The sequence below is a fragment of the Salvelinus fontinalis genome, chromosome 30, assembly GCF_029448725.1.
Source record: "Salvelinus fontinalis isolate EN_2023a chromosome 30, ASM2944872v1, whole genome shotgun sequence".
In the NCBI taxonomy this organism is placed as follows: domain Eukaryota; kingdom Metazoa; phylum Chordata; class Actinopteri; order Salmoniformes; family Salmonidae; genus Salvelinus; species Salvelinus fontinalis.
The window spans coordinates 33,961,602-33,980,499 of record NC_074694.1 but is presented as its reverse complement, the minus strand read 5'-3'; the positions used below and the strand labels follow the sequence as shown (position 1 = coordinate 33,980,499).

The following is an 18,898-nucleotide window of genomic DNA, read 5'->3' as shown; positions in this document are numbered from 1 at the left end:
GATGTAGAAGCACAGTGGCTAGGAAAAACTCCCTAGAAAGGCCAAAACCTAGGAAGAAACCTAGAGAGGAACCAGGCTATGAGGGGTGGCCAGTCGTCTTCTGGCTGTGCTGGGTGGAGATTATAACAGAACATGGCCAAGATGTTCAAATGTTCATAAATGACCAGCATGGTCAAATAATAATAATCACAGTAGTTGTCGAGGGTGCAGCAAGTCAGCACCTCAGAAGTAAATGTCAGTTGGCTTTTCATAGCCGATCATTAAGAGTATCTTTACCGCTCCTGCTCTCTAGAGAGTTGAAAACAGCAGGTCTGGGACAGATAGCACGTCCGGTGAACAGGTCAGTGTTCCATAGCCGCAGGCAGAACAGTTGAAACTGGAGCAGCAGCACGGCCAGGTGGACTGGGGACAGCAAGGAGTCATCATGCCAGGTAGTCCTGAGGCATGGTCCTAGGGCTCAGGTCCTCCGAGAGAAAGAAAGAAAGAGTGAATTAGAGAGAGCATACTTAAATTCACACAGGACACTGGATACGACGGGAGAAGTACTCCAGATATAATAAACTGACCCTAGCCCCCCGACACATAAACTACTGCGGCATAAATACTGGAGGCTGAGACAGGAGGAGTCAGGGGACACTGTGGCCCCATCCGATGATACCCCCAGACACGGCCAAACAGGAAGGATATAACCCCACCCAATTTGACAAAGCACTGCCCCCACACCACTAGAGGGATATCTTCAACCACCAACTTACCATCCTGAGACAAGGCCGAGTATAGCCCACAAAGATCTCCGCCACGGCACAACCCAAGGGGGGGGGGGGGGGGGCGCCAACCCAGACAGGAAGACCACGTTAGTGACTCAACCCACTCAAGTGATAAACCCCTCCTAGGGACAGCATGAAAGAGCACCAGTAAGCCAGTGACTCAGCCCCTGTAATAGGGTTAGAGGCTCCCAGTGAGAATCCCAGTGGAGAGAGGGGAACCGGCCAGGCAGAGACAACAAGGGCGGTTCGTTGCTCCAGAGCCTGTCCGTTCACCTTCACACTCCTGGGCCAGACACTCAATCATATGACCCACTGAGGAGATGAGTCTTCAGTAAAGACTTAAAAGTTGAGACCGAGTCTGCGTCTCTCACATGGGTAGGCAGACCATTCCATAAAAATGGAGCTCTATAGGAGAAAGCCCTGCCTCCAGCTGTTTGCTTAGAAATTCTAGGGACAATTAGGAGGCCTGCGTCTTGTGACCGTAGCGTATGTGTAGGTATGGACGGCAGGACCAAATCGGAAACATAGGTAGGAGCAAGCCCATGTAACGCTTTGTAGGTTAGCAGTAAAACCTTGAAATCAGCCCTTGCCTTAACAGGAAGCCAGTGTAGGGAGGCTAGCACTGGTGTAATATGATCAATTATTTTGGTTCTAGTCAGGATTCTAGCAGCCGTATTTAGCACTAACTGAAGTTTATTTAGTGCTTTATCCGGGTAGCCGGAAAGTAGAGCATTGCAGTAGTCTAACCTAGAAGTAACAAAAGCACGGATACATTTTTCTGCATCATTTTTGGACAGGAAGTTTCAGATTTTTGCAATGTTACGTATATGGAAAAAAGCTGTCCTTGAAACATTCTTGATATGTTCGTCAAAAGAGAGATCAGGGTCCAGAGTAACGCCGAGGTCCTTCACAGTTTTATTTGAGACGACTTTACAACCATCAAGATGAATTGTCAGATTCAACAGAAGATCTCTTTTTTTCTTGGGACCTAGAACAAGCATCTCTGTTTTGTCCGAGTTTAAAAGTAGAAAGTTTGCAGCCATCCACTTCCTTATGTCTGAAACACAGGCTTCTAGCGAGGGCAATTTTGGGGCTTCACCATGTTTCATTGAAATGTACAGCTGTGTGTCATCCGCATAGCAGTGAAAGTTAACATTATGTTTTCGAATGACATCCCCAAGAGGTAAAATATATAGTGAAAACAATAGTGGTCCTAAAACAGAACCTTAAGGAACACCGAAATGTACAGTTTATTTGTCAGAGGACAAACCATTCACAGAGACAAACTGATATCTTTCCGACAGATAAGATCTAAACCAGGCCAGAACTTGTTCGTGTAGACCAATTTGGGTTTCCAATTTCTCCAAAAGAATGTGGTGATCGATGGTATCAAAGGCAGCACTAAGGTCTAGGAGCACGAGGACAGATGCAGAGCCTCAGTCTGACACCATTAAAAGGTAATTTACCAACTTCACAAGTGCAGTCTCAGTGCTATGATGGGGTCTAAAACCAGACTGAAGCATTTCGTATACATTGTTTGTCTTCAGGAAGGCAGTGAGTTGCTGTGCAACAGCTTTTCATTTTTTTTGTTGAGAGGAATGGAAGATTCGATATAGGCCGATAGTTTTTTATATTTTCTGGGTCAAGGTTTGGCTTTTTCAAGAGAGGCTTTATTACTGCCACTTTTAGTGAGTTTGGTACACATCCGGTGGAGACGCACACACGCACGCACGCACACACACACACACACACACACAGAGCTGTCTAGTATTATGGTTCCTGAACACCCACCCCTTTTCTGTGTGGAGGCATAGGCTCTGGGCACCATGTTGGTGGCGTTTGGGTACATCTACCCCCTCCAGGATCATAAGCGACTAGTCATCAAACCAGACGCGTCTCTCTACCGCTTTCAGGTAACAATGTCAACACCTCATGAATCTTAAGCTTAACCAACCCCTTACGCCTAACTCTATGCCAAACCTCTGTGCTTTTTGTCTTTTCTCAGACACCATACTTCTGGCCAGCCCAGCAGTGGCCTGTAGAGGACACAGACTATGGGGAGATGCACACAGAACAAGACAAACAGAGTTAAAGTTTTCTTTATTGTTAGGTCATCTACAGTGTGGACAAATAAGTTCAAGAAAAAAAATGACAAAATAAAATTAAAATCATGTTTATTTCTCAGCCATACACCTGGCTAAGAGAAACATCTGCAAGAAAGGAGTACTGGTGCTGTATGAACAGGTGAGAGACATTCACACGTGCATGCAGGCACATACGTCTGTCTAATGTGGATGTAGTAACACACGTCTGTTGTCTTCAGGTGCAGTATAACAGTCTTCACAAGTGATGCAGGCTAAAGAACAGTACAGGCTAGTCTGGCAGAAATAGACTACACTGTCATACATTCATCCACAGACAGACTGTGTACTTGGAAAATTTGACTGTTTTATCTGTGTCTGTGTACAGGGCGGGGAAGGAGAGGAAAAAGCCGGATCGCGTGGTGTTTGACTGCCAGGAGAGAGCCTACTGGGTGGTACACAGACCTCCGGTGAGACACACACACTAGTGATGTGTGGGTTGACTCATAACCCAATGTCGCCGCGGTTATATCTGCGGGTTTAGGGTCATGAAATATTGTTTGGATTAAGGGCGGGTTGTATAAAGAGAAAACAATGCTTAAAAATGTCATAAATATATAATTATTTTGCAATTCATATCTATAGGCTACATTGAGGTTTTTCTTTAATGATTTTTTTTATCTGACGTTAGTTTGTAAGCCTAAGCTTTACGTCCTAACTGTAGTGCACCAAATACACGCCAATTGCCAAATGCTTTTGGGAACTTGGGCAGAATAAGTTAACGTTGATCCACTGAGGCAAAAAGGACAATGTCGGAGTTTAATTCAATAAGAAAAAAGCTTTGAAATGGAGAGCTGAAAATAAAGAAAAGGGAGGGCCAGTACAGTAGCCTAATGTTTACGAAAGATATTATGTGTGATGATTGTGAGGTGCTATACAAATTCGACAGTCACAAGACGGGGCACGTCAAGGGAAATGTGGTGTTCAGATGGGTTAAATGGAATAGTAACTGAATTCTGGAAGCTGGCTGTAGTTCTATAACCTCTCTCATAGCCTAATGTATTATTAACTACTGCAGAATTAAGCATTTCTTGCAGTAAAATGATACACCAAATGTACATTTTGACTCAGGAACAGGTGTGGAGAAATATGATTTATTTCATTCAGCCTCTTGAGAGAATGTGAATGCGCGATAGGGACCGTCTGTAAAGGTGCTATCTTTATCAGCGCTTTATCAGCGCCATTTATCAGCGCCATAAAGGTTGACACATGCACATTTGTGGCCTGCTGGAGGTCATTTTGCAGGGCTCTGGCAGTGCCCCTCCTTGCACAAAGGCGGAGGTAGCGGTCCTGCTGCTGGGTTGTTGCCCTCCTACGGCCTCCTCCACGTCTCCTGATGTACTGGCCTGTCTCCTGGTAGCGCCTCCATGCTCTGGACACTACGCTGACAGACACAGCAAACCTTCTTGCCACAGCTCGCATTGATGTGCCATCCTGGATGAGCTGCACTACCTGAGCCACTTGTGTGGGTTGTAGACTCCGTCTCATGCTACCACTAGAGTGAAAGCACCGCCAGCATTCAAAAGTGACCAAAATATCAGCCAGGAAGCATAGGAACTGAGAAGTGGTCTATGGTCACCACCTGCAGAACCAGTCCTTTATTGGGGGGTGTCTTGCTAATTGCCTATAATTTCCACTTTTTGTCTATTCCATTTGCACAACAGCATGTGAAATGTATTGTCAATCAGTGTTGCTTCCTAAGTGGACAGTTTGATTTCACAGAAGTGTGATTGACTTGGAGTTACATTGTGTTGTTTAAGTGTTCCCTTTATTTTTTTGAGCAGTGTATCTCCAGGTGAGATGATGTGTGTCTCTGCAGGGAGGAGCTCTGGCCTTTCACGACTGGACAGACAGGCTACTAACGAAGCATCATGGGTAGAGAGTGATGCATCCTGGGTAGTCTTATGGGGGGGCAGTGGGGTTGGGGGCCTAGCTTATTCCTCTGTCTGATATCAATCACAAACGAAAACAACATGACCTCAAATCATATCGAATCATACCGTGCACATTACTTAATGTTTTGTCTGTCTGTCCGTAGCCAGGGACCGTCAGTGCAATGGACTACATATGGTAGACCCAAACACAGAGGAGGTAACAGTTCAGTCCCAAGTGTGTGTGGGGTTGTGGTTCTCTTACTTGTAGACCTGCTGGGCCTTGTCGTTCATGGTAGCGGCTATTCCCCACTTCAGATCCTCACATACCTCCCAGAACGCCAGGTTCTCACCTGTCAATAAATCGATACATTCACCTGTTAGCAGTCGCAGTACAGGAATAGTGTTTCTGATAATATATCTGTCTACGTGTAACGCAAGTTCAAGTACAAGTTTAATCGCCCCATAGGTTTAGTTTGCAGACAGGATGAACAAACAACAGAGCAGTGTTGTAGTACTCGAGACTGGTCTTGAGTCAGGTTTCGAGACCACATATTGAGTGTCTCGGTCTTGTCTCCGTGTCGGATACATTTGGACTCGGTCTTGACTCGGTCTCGGACAGTGAGGGCTCGTAATTTCTTCCCGAGACCAGCTGAGACCAGCGGAGTAAAAAAACGTATCAACTTCCATTCAGTCAGCGCATATAACCACTTCGTCAGGCCAAATATACAGTATATACTCCTTTTTTGAGACATGAATACGTTATCTGAACAGTATTTATATCTATTATAGACATGTTTGCTCAGTGGCGAACCTAGGACAGCAACCGTAATACCAGCACACACACACACATTAACCATGTCTCTGGTTAGGACTTTCTTGACGCGTGGCGCCCCCCGGTGGATCAACATTGATGGCAAGACCATGGAGGTGACAGTTAAAGGGTTGAAACACCCTCACAGATACGTACTGGATGCAGCTCAGACACACATCTTCATGCTGATGAAGAAGGTCAGTTTCACCACACTAATACTACAGGCCCTCTGTCTGCTGTAACTGGAAAATCATACACAAAATGGCTGCCATGATGTAACATTCCTGACTAACTTATTTTGGAGTAAAACTTTCAATACTCGTACAGGAGGTATCTAAGTGTGTTTGTGTTATAGGACTCTTTCGGCGGTTCCTGAAGTCTCTAGTGTTTAAGGACACTCAGAAGAGGGCCATCTGTCCTGACCAACACATGTTTAGGTCAGTGCTGTGTGTGTGTGTGAGAGTGTGGTCAGATCAGTGGAACATATTGTCTGCACTGGTGTGATTACTGTAAAACTTCAATTAAAAGCTGAGTCTCAAATAGCCGCCTGTCCCTTTTAATAGCCGGGCAACGGCACATGTTTCAGCAAATAAACACCTGTTTCAAATAAACGTCGGGTCTAAATGAATTGTTTGAGGTTTCCATGAATTACCATGAATTGTTCATGAGGCTTAATGTTTCATTTGTTACATTAAATAATTCAGTAATGACAAATATGTAAACATCTGTTTTTATTGCCAGTAAGAAACTGCTAGCCATTAGCTGCTAACAGCTGAGATCTGCTAGCTAACTGGAAAGAACAAAAACAGTCAACAGCTTTGGGATTCCTTACCCCAGAAATTGGCCGATCACCCTCTAGTGGCGAAAAGTAATAACTGTCGAAAATACACAGTCAAAGATGAGAATAATTATTCTGTCAAGGAAAAGTTATACTTTTTTATTTGAGGCATACTAAGACAAAGGAAATGTGACAGTGTGTAAACGATAACACATTAGTGCAGTAAATGAAGAAATTGATTAAAATGCTGGAATTAAACAATTACATTTGCAAATGAGAAAAAACTGTGTGCAATAAGGAAATAGATATCTGTCTCAAATAGAAGACTGCCTCTAGGCATGTGTTGTGTTCAGTGATTTAAGCAAATAAACTCACAGGCTATTAATTTAAGTTTTACGGTATCTCCCTCAACACCTCTTTCCCCTCTCTCTCAAAGATATAATTAGTTTGTAATTGTAAGGACATGTATAACTCTCTCTCCCCCTCCTCAACTCTCTCCCCCCATCCCTTTTCCAGTGTGTCCCAGTTGGAGGCCAATGCGAGGAAGCGTTGACCCAGCATCAGTCCCATCATCGTCCGCCAGCTGGAGCAGGAGGAGAGAGCCAGGATGGCCACCAGTGGCCCTGTGGACATCACACAGGTCATGAGCAAACTCAGGAACAAGGGCAAGGAGGTGCCCCCGTCCAAGAAATAGACCATAGACACACTAACAAGCATAGACATGAATACACACACTTCTATAAGCACAAACACAAGCACACACAGGATACACACCAGCTGAAAGCTAAGCAATGTAGTTGCTACCTGTACATATAGTTTGGAGTACAGCAAAGTTGACAAATAGTGAGCATTTGAAATTAAATGTACTATTTTTAATTTCTATTAACTGTGTGCTGCCATGGCCAGTGTAGCATACATACATCAGACAAAACAGCTAGAAGAGCAGTTATGTCTATCAGTCTAACTGTCATTAGAAAGCAATACTACCGACACAAGGGTTTAAAACCATTACATGTTGAAGTTATTTAGTGGTTTAGTCTTGATGGTATGCTTCACTCACTGAACAGTATCACCTGTCTCACCTGTATCTCATTTTCTCTCACCTGTCTTTCAGTCATCAGCATGTTCTACCTATAGGGACATATCTGTGTCGTTCCACCAATAGAGTGCCTTTTATGTCCCTCATACATTATGTGTGTACATTTTGATAAAACATTCAATTTAACAGTTGGATCACATACATCTACGCTCTAACTTACACTGCATGACCTAAAGTGGCCTGAATCGCAGTCTGCGTTCCAATTCATCCCAAAGGTGTTCGATGGGGTTGAGGTCAGGGCTCTGTGCAGGCCAGTCAAGTTCTTCCACACCGATCTCAACAAACCATTTCTGCTTGGACCTCACTTTGTGCACTGGGGCATTGTCATGCTGAAACAGGAAAGTGCCTTCCCCAAACTGAATTATCTAGAATGTCATTGTATGCTGTAGCATTACGATTTCTCTTCACTGGAACTATGGGGCCTAGCCTGAACCATGAAAAACAGCCCCAGACCATTATTCCTCATCCACCAAACTGTACATTTGGCATTGGGGCAGATAGCGTTCTCCTGGCATCCGCCAAACCCAAATTTGTTCGTCGGACTACCAGATGGTGAAGTGTGATTCATCACTCCAGAGAACCTGTTTCCACTGCTCCAGAGTCTAATGGCGGCGAGCTTTACACCACTCCAGCCGACGCTTGGCATTGCGCATGGTGATCTTAGGCTTATGTGCGGCTGCTCGGCCATGGAAACCCATTTCCCGACGAACAGTTCTTGTTCTGACGTTGCTTCCAGAGGCAGTTTGGAACTCGATAGTGAGTGATTATTTTTACGTGCCTCAGCACTCGGCAGTCCCGTTCTATGAACTTGTGTGGCCTACCACTTCGCGGCTCAGCCGTTGTTGCTCCTAGATGTTTCCACGTCACAATAACAGAACTTACAGTTCAATTCAACAATTTTGACAAACTGACTTGTTGGAAAGGTGGCATCCTATGACGCTGTCACTTTGAAATTCACTAAGCTCTTCAGTAAGGCCATTCTACTGCCATTGTTTGTCTATGGAGATTGCATGGCTGTGTGCTCGGTTTTGTACACCTGTCACCAACGGGTGTGGCTGAAATTGCCGAATCTACTCATTTGAAGGGCTGTCCACATACTTTTGTATATATAGCAGTGTTGTGTTCGAGACCACTTAAAGCGAGAACGATTCAAGACCAAGACTGGATGGGCAGCGAGACCGAGTCAAGACCAAGACCAGAAAAATGCGAGTCCAATTCAAGACCATGATTGTAATTTTGTCAAATCACCACCATAATAAGAGTGATTTGATAATGAGTTAAAATGGCTGCATAGGACCTTTAAGCTTGCATTTAATTGCTCCTCCCCACAACAAACTTCTGATGACTTTCAGTTACACACTGTCACAAGGGGAGTTATGGATGATTTAAGATGAAATCGACAACCCTGGCACGGTCAACTGTGTCAATTTTCACTTTTATAGTCATTCTTCTTAATTTGACCTCTTGAGATGGGGAAACAATTACACTACCCTAAAGGCGCCCTATTTGTGGAATGACACATACTCTATGTTGTATGTCATTATTGTAACTTACATTTCTGCACCATCCATCCAATTAAGAGTCTATATCCAGCACATGTCTGTCTGTCATCTCATCTTCACTGTGTCATCCAGTCACTGTGCCCATCTCTGTCCATTAGTCCATAATGCCATAACAGAACTCACAGATAACTCACAGTAATTTCTGTCAGAGGGCCAGACCAGATCATGCTGCCTTAATTTATATGTGTTCATTGTTTACCCATAATTTTTATCCCTGTGTGTGGTATATTAGTATGACCTCTCAGTGATCTTTCCCCCTTGACCCTATGTCTGACCTCTGACCTTTAACCCCTACAGTTGTGTCACTTCACGGCACCCATACCCCACCTGGCGGTCTACTCTGACCCCCCTTCTTCCCCCACCTCACCCCCTTTCCCCCTCTGTCTCCCCAACACCCCCGCCTGCTCTTCACCCATCAACGTAACCATAGATAGCACCCTCGCCTCAGAACGTAGGTGGGAGGGAAGGGGAGGAGGTGGGGTGGAAGGGGAGGAGGTGGGGTGGAGGGGGAGAGGCCAACATTGAGAGCCGGGGGACTGCTGTCTCTTCTCGTTTACGTATGTCTCTCTCATTGGGCCGTCTGTTGAGAGGGGGCTGTACTACCTCCGCAATATTCGCCAGCCTTACGCCAAAATGTCCTGCCCCAGCCGGGACCAGCAGCTGCGTTCAGCCTATCAACATGGAGCAGCCCAGCCAAGCCCCGCCCAGGCGCATTGCCAAGTGAGTCACAGGAGAGTAAGCTCCCACACACCTTTATAGATCCTCATCCTTTCAGTCTCTCATCTCTTTCCTCTCCACTTTCCTTCAGTTTTTTCCAGATCAAGGTGGACATCCCGCCAGAGTGTAGTATCTACCCCGTTGACTCCGGGGATGAGGAGGAGAGTGGGTGGGTGGGTGGGTGGGTGGGGGGGGGGGGCATCGAGAAGAGGAGGGGAGGGAGGGCAGGTGAAGGAGATCATCTGTCCCTGGGAAAGTCTAACACCTTATGAGGGGGCCGGGTAACACACACACACATTAACGTGCGCACACACACACACACACTTACATTAATGCTGACATTTCCAAAGTATAATCCGTTACAGTTACTAGTTACCTGTCCAAAATCAGTAACGTAAGATTTGGATTACTCAAACTCAGTAATGTAATCTAATTACGTAGTTACTTTGGGATTACTTTCCACTTCAGAAGCGTTAGAAGACGTGTGTCATCATAGTGGTCTCTGACTTGTCAGACTCGCTCAGGTGGAACTATCTGAAAGTAGAAAATGTGTTCAATGCTGAATAGAATGTCATTGAGAAAACAGAAAGGTGTCAATGTATTTTTATTTTAAAAGTAATCTAGTTTTTCAAAAGTATCTGTAACCTGATTACAATATTTTAGCTGGAAACATAACTGATTACAGTTAGTTTTTTTGTAAACAGATTACATGCAACTGATGTAATCGGTTACTCCCCAACCCTGTTAATGCACACAGATACAGACACACACACTCTCTCACACACACATACATACGTACATCCACCCACACACGGAGGCACATGGCCACACCTGAACCCTTACCGTTAATCCTTACTTTAACCAAACTGATCACTCTTTCGCACCTATCAGATGACAGTCATGACAGTCATACATCAAGAGTGGCTCAGCTCTGGACATTCATACAGTGCCTTCAGAAAGTATTCATACCCCTTGACTTATTCCACATTTGGTTGTGTTACAGCATGAATTCAATATGGATTTAAAAAAATGTTTTCTTCTAATCCATCTACAAACAATAACCTATAATGACAAAGTGAAAACATGTTTTTAGAAATGTTTGCAAATGTATTGAAAGTGAAATACAGAAATATCAAATGTACATTTTCCACAACCCTGAGTCAATACTTTGTAGAAGCACCTTTGGCAGCGATTACACCTGTGAGTCTTTCTGAGTAAGTTTCTAAATGCTTTCCGCACCTGGATTGTGGAACACTTGGCCGTTATTCTTTAAAAATATCTTCAATCTCTGTCAAATTGGTTGTTGATCATTGCTAGACAATCATTTTCAGGTCTCAAGTAGGAAAAAAACGAACTCAGGAACATTCACTGTATTCTTGGTAAGCAAATCCAGTGTAGATTAGCAGTGCTTCATTTGAGCCAGATCCTGCCGTAACATGATCCTGCACCTCTCCATTTTGGACTGTTTTGTTCTAGAACCTATTTGCCCGGTGTTGTGCCGAAAATCTCCCCCTGCCAGGATTCTCTGCCCCCCCTTCTAATTTTCTTAATTTTGTGGCTAGAGTCAAATACTTTCTGTGGCACACATCAGAGTCAAATACTTTCTATAGAACGAACTTCACGTCAGGATAGGCAACCGAAATGAATAATTAATGTATGTGTGTTATATTAAACATAGAGGAGGGAGTAAAATGTTGGCAATCAATAATAATTTCAGAACAACTATGGCTAAATTATTATCCTTACACTTTCAAAAATACTTGTCGAATAAGACATGGGAGGGATGACGAATTTTGGCAAAGAGATTTATTTATAGACTTGTACAAAATTCAGTAGCGGATTTAGGTAGGGGCGACATGGGCAGCCGCCGGGTGCGGGCGCGGCAATGAAGAACGTGTAGGAGGGGGGAGAATTCTGGCAGTGGGGAGATTTTCGGCACAACACCGGATCCAATACCTCTGGTGGCATGAAAAACTTTTTGCAGTTGTACACATTTTTACAAAAGCAATCAAAGTTCATTCGAGTTGCCTTTTCGTTCATTCTCTTGCACACACAAAAAAAAACGATGTGAAAAAGTCGATTTTCAGCCTTGGCCTAATATTCTAAGAGTTGATTTGGGTTGGGCCGGCCATCACGTGGCCGTGGCTGTGTGAGAAGCGCCAGTAGCTATCTCTCACATAACTAGAATGAGATTCACTTTCTATGATCTCTCTCCCTCTCTGCTCTGATAAACATAACCCTGCAACTCTCATGGGCCTATTGATATAATAAATATGAATTCGGAGGGCAGTGGTTCGGTGTGGTGCATACCTTGTATTTATCGAACGTATGCGTCAAACTGTATGCCTAGACAGCTAGATAGACGTTTTGTTTTCTTGCATACGTATCCAGATGATGCTGTGTACTATTTTGCGCAATAATGTTGTCGGTGTGTTCAAAGCATTAGTGAAAAAACAGCATGCAGACAAAACAGGGCTTTCGCAATATTTAAAATGCAAATCGAGGGAAAACACAGTCTACCAAAATATTTGATCAATTTACAAATATTGTTTTACAAAGTAAAACAAGAGAGACATAGGCTTTTGGCACAAGCGCATCGGCCATCACCAGTGAGTGAGCTGCCCTTCATTGGGTGAGTCAGTGAAACTGGAAAGCATTGTTGTGACTATCATATTGTAGCCTACGATATGGGTCTCCACCAGTGGAAATTTTAGCATGTAATCTTGGTGGGGATTTTTTTTTTTAAGTTGGATGCATGCTAGCAAAGCCACTACACAACACTAAAAAATATATTAATTGCACTATAATGGTGACAAACGGTGCCCACAAACTGTTAGGGCCTACATAAAGCTGTCCCAACATCTTACCACTGCTACACCTGGCTATCAGCGGAGCCTTGTCTGGCAGCAAAACAGTTCATTCAGCCTCATTTACTGCCTTTAAGGATGGACGTGGTCAATATAACTATTTGTTTAGCACTTTTGAAATGTACAGCGACAGAATTCAGATCATGGGCCGTTCTTACAGTGTTCTCCCTGTACACCAAGTCTGAACCGGTAGGATAAATAAAGGGGGCATATAAGCAGACAATGAAAGCTCTTACAATATTCAATGATTACTTTTATCTAAAACAGGTTATAGGCTACATGTGCACCACCAAGTCAGAACAGTAGGCGAAATTAAGAGAGGTAAATATACCAAATTATTTTGGGTGAGGCACATGGGCTAGTAACATCTTACTACACGACATACATTTAGCATTACTTTCTTAGCTACAGTATACATATCTCCCTGGCAATTTACATTAATTTATGCAGCACCATGCAATACATTTTTTAACTTACCTTGTTGTGCTGTGCTCACTTGAACAGGAAGGTGGCGCTGCGGTCCTTAGTGGGCACATTTTGTCAACAATGTCTGGCATTCTCTGGATTTATGGTGCTTTCAAAACAACTGGGAACTCAGAAAAAACAAGGTTGAATCATGATGACGTCATTGATCTTCAGGTCGTAGCTCTAGAAAGATGCCGGATTTACAATTCCGAGTTGGATGACGGTTCAAAATATATTTTCCCAGTCGGAGCTCGTTTATTCCCAATTCCCCAGTTGTCTTGAACTCGCTGAAGTCAAGTTTTTCGCAGTTCAGAGTTAACAGTTGTTTTGAGCGCGGCACAATTCATGCTTCATTGACAGCATGGCCAATGTTGAATGTTTATCATTTTAAATGATTGCTTTGCAATGCTTTCAGTTAGCCACTGTCACCGATTCCTTCCAAACCACTCATTGTTGAATTTGCGATTTCCAACTTGTTGTGTAATGTTTATGTCTAATGGCCGATGAGCACCGATACGTTTAATCTGTAATTTCTTTTCATTATTTCTCTTCATTTGACAAGGGTTGAAAAGGATTTGCCAGTAGATTGTCGACTTGATTCATGATGATGACTGCTAGCTAAGATTTTGAAAGTATGATGTTGACATGATCAGTCCAATCAAAGCTACTGTACATATAACGTGAATTGACATCGTTTTATCTGTGGCCAATGACCTTGAGCCTCATTGGATGGGCACTTCTAACGTAACTCTATGGCAGCACCCAAGGGGCTAGAATTATCCAGCTCTACCCTTAGACTTGGTGGTGACGTAGTGTCCCCATGAGTGACAGAACACTGAGGCAATCACAGTGCAACGCTACGTATTTTCTGCCGACTTGCCACACCACCACAGAAAGCACTGAGCTAGGCTGAAACACATGCATTTTAGAGCTGCCTCGCTCAAGAAAACAAAAATGAGACCATGTTTGTATGCGCTTTATTAACTCAATTATATATACATTTTTTTATACATTGTATGTGACACGTATTAATGGCAAAACATTTTATTTTAGATAAAAATGTGGGGCTCAAAACTGCCCTGAAACACGGGTCGCCACTGGTCTCCACACACTTAGGCCTAGGCTGTTGATGTATTCAAGACAAGGTCGTTTTTTATTGATCTCAGATTCTCAGTTTGTCAGTGTAAAAGTTGCATTTTGATAATTTGTGCTGTATTAAAAAAGATTCTGCCAAAGTCTCCAGCCATGTAAAATGACGTGGAAAGGCGTGAAATGCATTTATAAAAGGCCACATTTTTCCCAGATCCTAGGCATGTGTGCAACTTCTGTAAGTGACTCTTCTCTGGTGCTCTATGCCATTACACAAATGTGATGATATGCGTGCAATGCTTTATTATAAAGGTGATTTTTAAAATCTCATGCGTTCCAGTACCTCAGAACTCCCCAGGTCACCCACCTCTCTCTTTTTGTTCCGGCACTGTCACGTTCCTGACCTGTTTCTGTTAGTTTTTTGTGTGGTAGTTGGTCAGGACGTGAGTTTGGGTGGGCAGTCTATGTTTTCTGTTTCTATGTTTGTTTAAGGGTTGCCTGGTATGGCTCTCAATTAGAGGCAGGTGTTTGGCGTTTCCTCTAATTGAGCGTCATATTAAGGTAGGTGTTTTCACACTGTTTGTTGTGGGTGGTTGTCTCCTGTGTCTGTCGTTGCGCCACACGGGACTGTTTTCGGTTTGTTTGTATGTTCGTTCTTTTATGTAGTCAGTTTTCCCTGTTCATGCGTTCTTCGTGTTTCATATAAGTTTGTTTATTTGTTTTGTTCGTACATCGTTTATTTGTTTTGTAATTATCCAAGTGTATTTCGTTTCGTCTTCGTCTTGTAAAATAAATCATCATGTCATATCACAACGCTGCGTTTTGGTCAAATCCCTGCTCCTCCTCTTCGGATGAAGAGGAGGAGGAAAGCCGTTACAGGCACCTCCCGATTTACAAATTAAGCACTGGATTTGGCCTTGTGTTTTAGGTTATTGTCCTGCTGAAAGGTGAATTCATCTCCCAGGAAAGACTGTCTGACGGTGAAGTGGACATACTCTGTATTAATATCCCTAAAGAAAGTGTTACATCCGTCATTGGAATGAGAACAAGGTGCAGCGTGGTAGGCGAACATCTTACTTTTATTTCAAATGAACACCAAAAAAACAACAAAATACAAAAACAAACGTAAAGTTCTGCAGGCTATACAGCAACTAACAAAATCAAGATCCCACAACCTAAGGTGGGAAAAAAGGCTGCCTAAGTATCATCCCCAATCAGAGACAACGATAGACAGCTGCCTCTGATTGGGAACCATACCAGGCCAAACAAAGAAATAGGAAAACTAGATTGCCCACCCAAATCACACCCTAAAAAGGCTCTCTAAGGTCAGGGCGTGACAGAAAGAAATGATCTCACTACAATAATGTTAGCAAAAATAGATAAGATGTCTATTGGTGGAAAAATCTACCTGATTAACTCTTTAGTCATATCCCAGTTTACCTATTTGCTTACACCTAGCGACTTGTTTTTTTTATTATTTGAGAAAAAAATATTCAATATTATTTGGAACGGTAAGCCAGACAAAATTAAACGGGCCTATTTATATAATAAATATGAATTTGGAGGGCAGAAATGATTAAATATTAAAGCATTAAACCTCTCACTAAATGCTTCAATCATACAAAATGTATACTGAAATCCAAACTGGTATTCTAGCAGATTAGTAAGTAAGTCTCACCCCATGTTCAAGAATGGCCTTTTCACTTTATTCAGATTACAACCGTGTCACGACTTCCACCGATGTCAGTCCCTCTCCTTGTTCGGGTGGCGTTCGGACGCCAGTCCCTCTCCTTGTTCGGGCGGCGTTCGGAAGTGGACGTCAGCGGTCTTCTAGCCATCGCAGATCCACCTTTCATTTTCCATTTGTTTTGTCTTTGTTTTCTACACACCTGGTTTCATTCCCCAATTACATGTTCATGTATTTAATCCTCTGTTTCCCCCATGTTTTTGTGCGTGATTGTTTCTATGTTCATTCGGTACGTTATGGCTGGTTTTCGACGGGTGCTGTTTTCACCCGTGCGTAATTGATTACCGTTTATTGTTGGTCAAGTGTATTGTTTACCTTGTGCCTTAATTTTGAGTAAAGTACGTTGCTCACTCATTCTGCTCTCCTGCCTCACTTCATGCACCAGCTACACCCACCTTCTGACAAACCTCTCACTTTTGGTTATTTGAAAACAGCAGATTTGTAAGTATGTCTCACCCCATGTTCAAGAATGGCCTTTTTCACTTTATTCAGATTACAAACTCTCACTTTCGGTTATTTGAAAATAAAATAATCACCTAAATTACTCTATTTTTAAAACAAGCCATAGAAAGTTGGTTGCAATTTCAGTTTAATCCACCAGAAAAGGCAGAACAAATATTACAACATTATATGGTTAAACTCAAATATACTAATTTGTGGCAAAAAAACAACATCATATAAGCTTTGTAAATTATATCATAAATAGAACTGGAATATATAAGGAAATATCTGCTACCCAAAATTACAACCAACTAATTGCAGCATTACTGCAAAAATGGAAGAGGCAATTGTGTTGGGTAGAAAGTAAGGAACTTGTCTGTTGGCCCTGCATTAAACACCAAAATAGGTTAAAGAAAATTGTGATAAATAAAAAAGTATACCAGTTTAATTTAAGGACCAAAAAAATGACAGCTGTGTCATATTGATTGCAAAATTGTTGGGAAGAGATTTTCGATGGTTTAAGTTTTTTAATTTAAATTATCATACAAAATTCTTGCAACCAATAGAAGGCTATATATAAACTGAGGCAAAAAAGAAACGTCCTCTCACTGTCAATTTGTAACGTCCTGACCAGAGTTCTTATGTGTTTTGCTTGTTTAGTGTTGGTCAGGACGTGAGCTGGGTGGGAATTCTATGTTATGTGTCTAGTTTGTCTGTTTCTGTGTCCAGCCTAATATGGTTCTCAACCAGAGGCAGCTGTCAATCGTTGTCCCTGATTGAGGATCATATATAGGAGGCTTGTTTTGTGTTGGGATTTTGTGGGTGATTGTTTCCTGTCTCTGTGTTTGTGTTCTGCACCAGATAGGTCTGTCTCGGTTTTCACATTTGTTATTTTGTATTTTGTATAGTGTTAACGTATTCGTCTCTTTGTTTATTAAATATGTTGAACACTAGCCGCGCTGCATGTTGGTCCTCTCCTTCACCAATGGAAGAAAACCGGTACACAATTGCGTTTATTTTCAGCAAACTTAACATGTGTAAATATTTCGATGAACATAACAAGACTCAACAACTGAAACATAAACTTCACAGACATGTGACTAACAGAAATTGAATATTGTGTCCCTGAACAAAGGGGGGTCAAAATCAAAAGTAACAGTCAGTATCTGGTTTGGCCTCCAGCTGCATTAAGTACTGCAGTGCATCTCCTCCTCATGGACTGCACCAGATTTGCCAGTTCTTGCTGTGAGATGTTACCCCACTCTTCCACCAAGGCACCTGCAAGTTCCCAGACATTTCTGGGGGGGAATGGCCTTAGTCCTCACCCTCCGATCCAACAGGTCCCAGACGTGCTCAATGGGATTGAGATCCGGGCTCTTCGCTGGACATGGCAGAACATTGATATTCCTGTCTTGCAGTAAATCACACACAGAACGAGCAGTATGGCTGGTGGCATTGTCATGCTGGAGGGTCATGTCAGGATGAGCCTGCAGGAAGGGTACTACATGAGGGAGGAGGATGTCTTCCCTGTAACGCACAGCGTTGAGATTGCCTGCAATGACAACAAGCTCAGTCCGATGATGCTGTGACACACCGCCCCAGACCATGATGGACCCTCCATCTCCAAATCGATCCCGCTCTAGAGTACAGGCCTCGGTGTAACACTCATTCCTTCAACAATAAACGTGAATCCGACCATCACCCCTGGTGAGACAAAACCGCAACTCGTCAGTGAAGAGCACTTTTTGCCAGTCCTGTCTGGTTCAGCGATGGTGGGTTTGTGCCCATAGGTGACGTTGTTCCCGGTGATGTCTGGTGAAAACCTGCCTTACAACAGGCTTACAAGCCCTCAGTCCAGCCTCTCTCAGCCTATTGCGGACAGTCTGAGCACTGATGGAGGGATTGTGCGTCCCTGGTGTAACTCGGCAGTTGTTGTTGCTATCCTGTACCTGTCCCGCAGGTGTGATGTTCAGATGTACCGCTCCTGTTCAGGTGTTGTTACATGTGGTCTCCCACTGCGAGGACGATCAGCTGTCCATCCTGTCTCCCTGTAGCGCTGTCTTAGGCGTCTCACAGTACGGACATTGCAATTTATTGCCCTGGCCACATCTGCAGTCCTCATGCCTCCTTGCAGCATTCCTAAGGCACGTTCACGCAGATGAGCAGGGACCCTGGGCATCTTTCTTTTGGTGTTTTTCAGAGTCAGTAGAAAGGCCTCTTTAGTGTCCTAAGTTTTCATAACTGTGACCTTAACCTTTTATTGTTGCAGAGCGGTGCCGGTACACTTATGACAACAGCCCGTCCAAGTGCAGGGCGCGAAATTCAAAATATATTTTTTAGAAATATTCAACTTTCACACATTAACAAGTCCAATACAGCAAATGAAAGATACACATCTTGTGAATCCAGCCAACATGTCTGATTTTTAAAATGTTTTACAGCGAAAACACCACGTATATTTATGTTAGCTCACCACCAAATACAAAAAAGCACAGACATTTTTCACAGCACAGGTAGCTTGCACAAAACCAACCTAACTA

General features: G+C 43.2%; 1 pseudogene; it reads left to right on the top strand.

The window, feature by feature from the left end:
* The first annotated feature begins 3,003 nt into the window (after positions 1–3,003).
* On the top strand, positions 3,004–9,063 carry LOC129828510 (regulator of G-protein signaling 9-like; annotated as a pseudogene).
* The last annotated feature ends 9,835 nt before the right edge of the window (positions 9,064–18,898 follow it).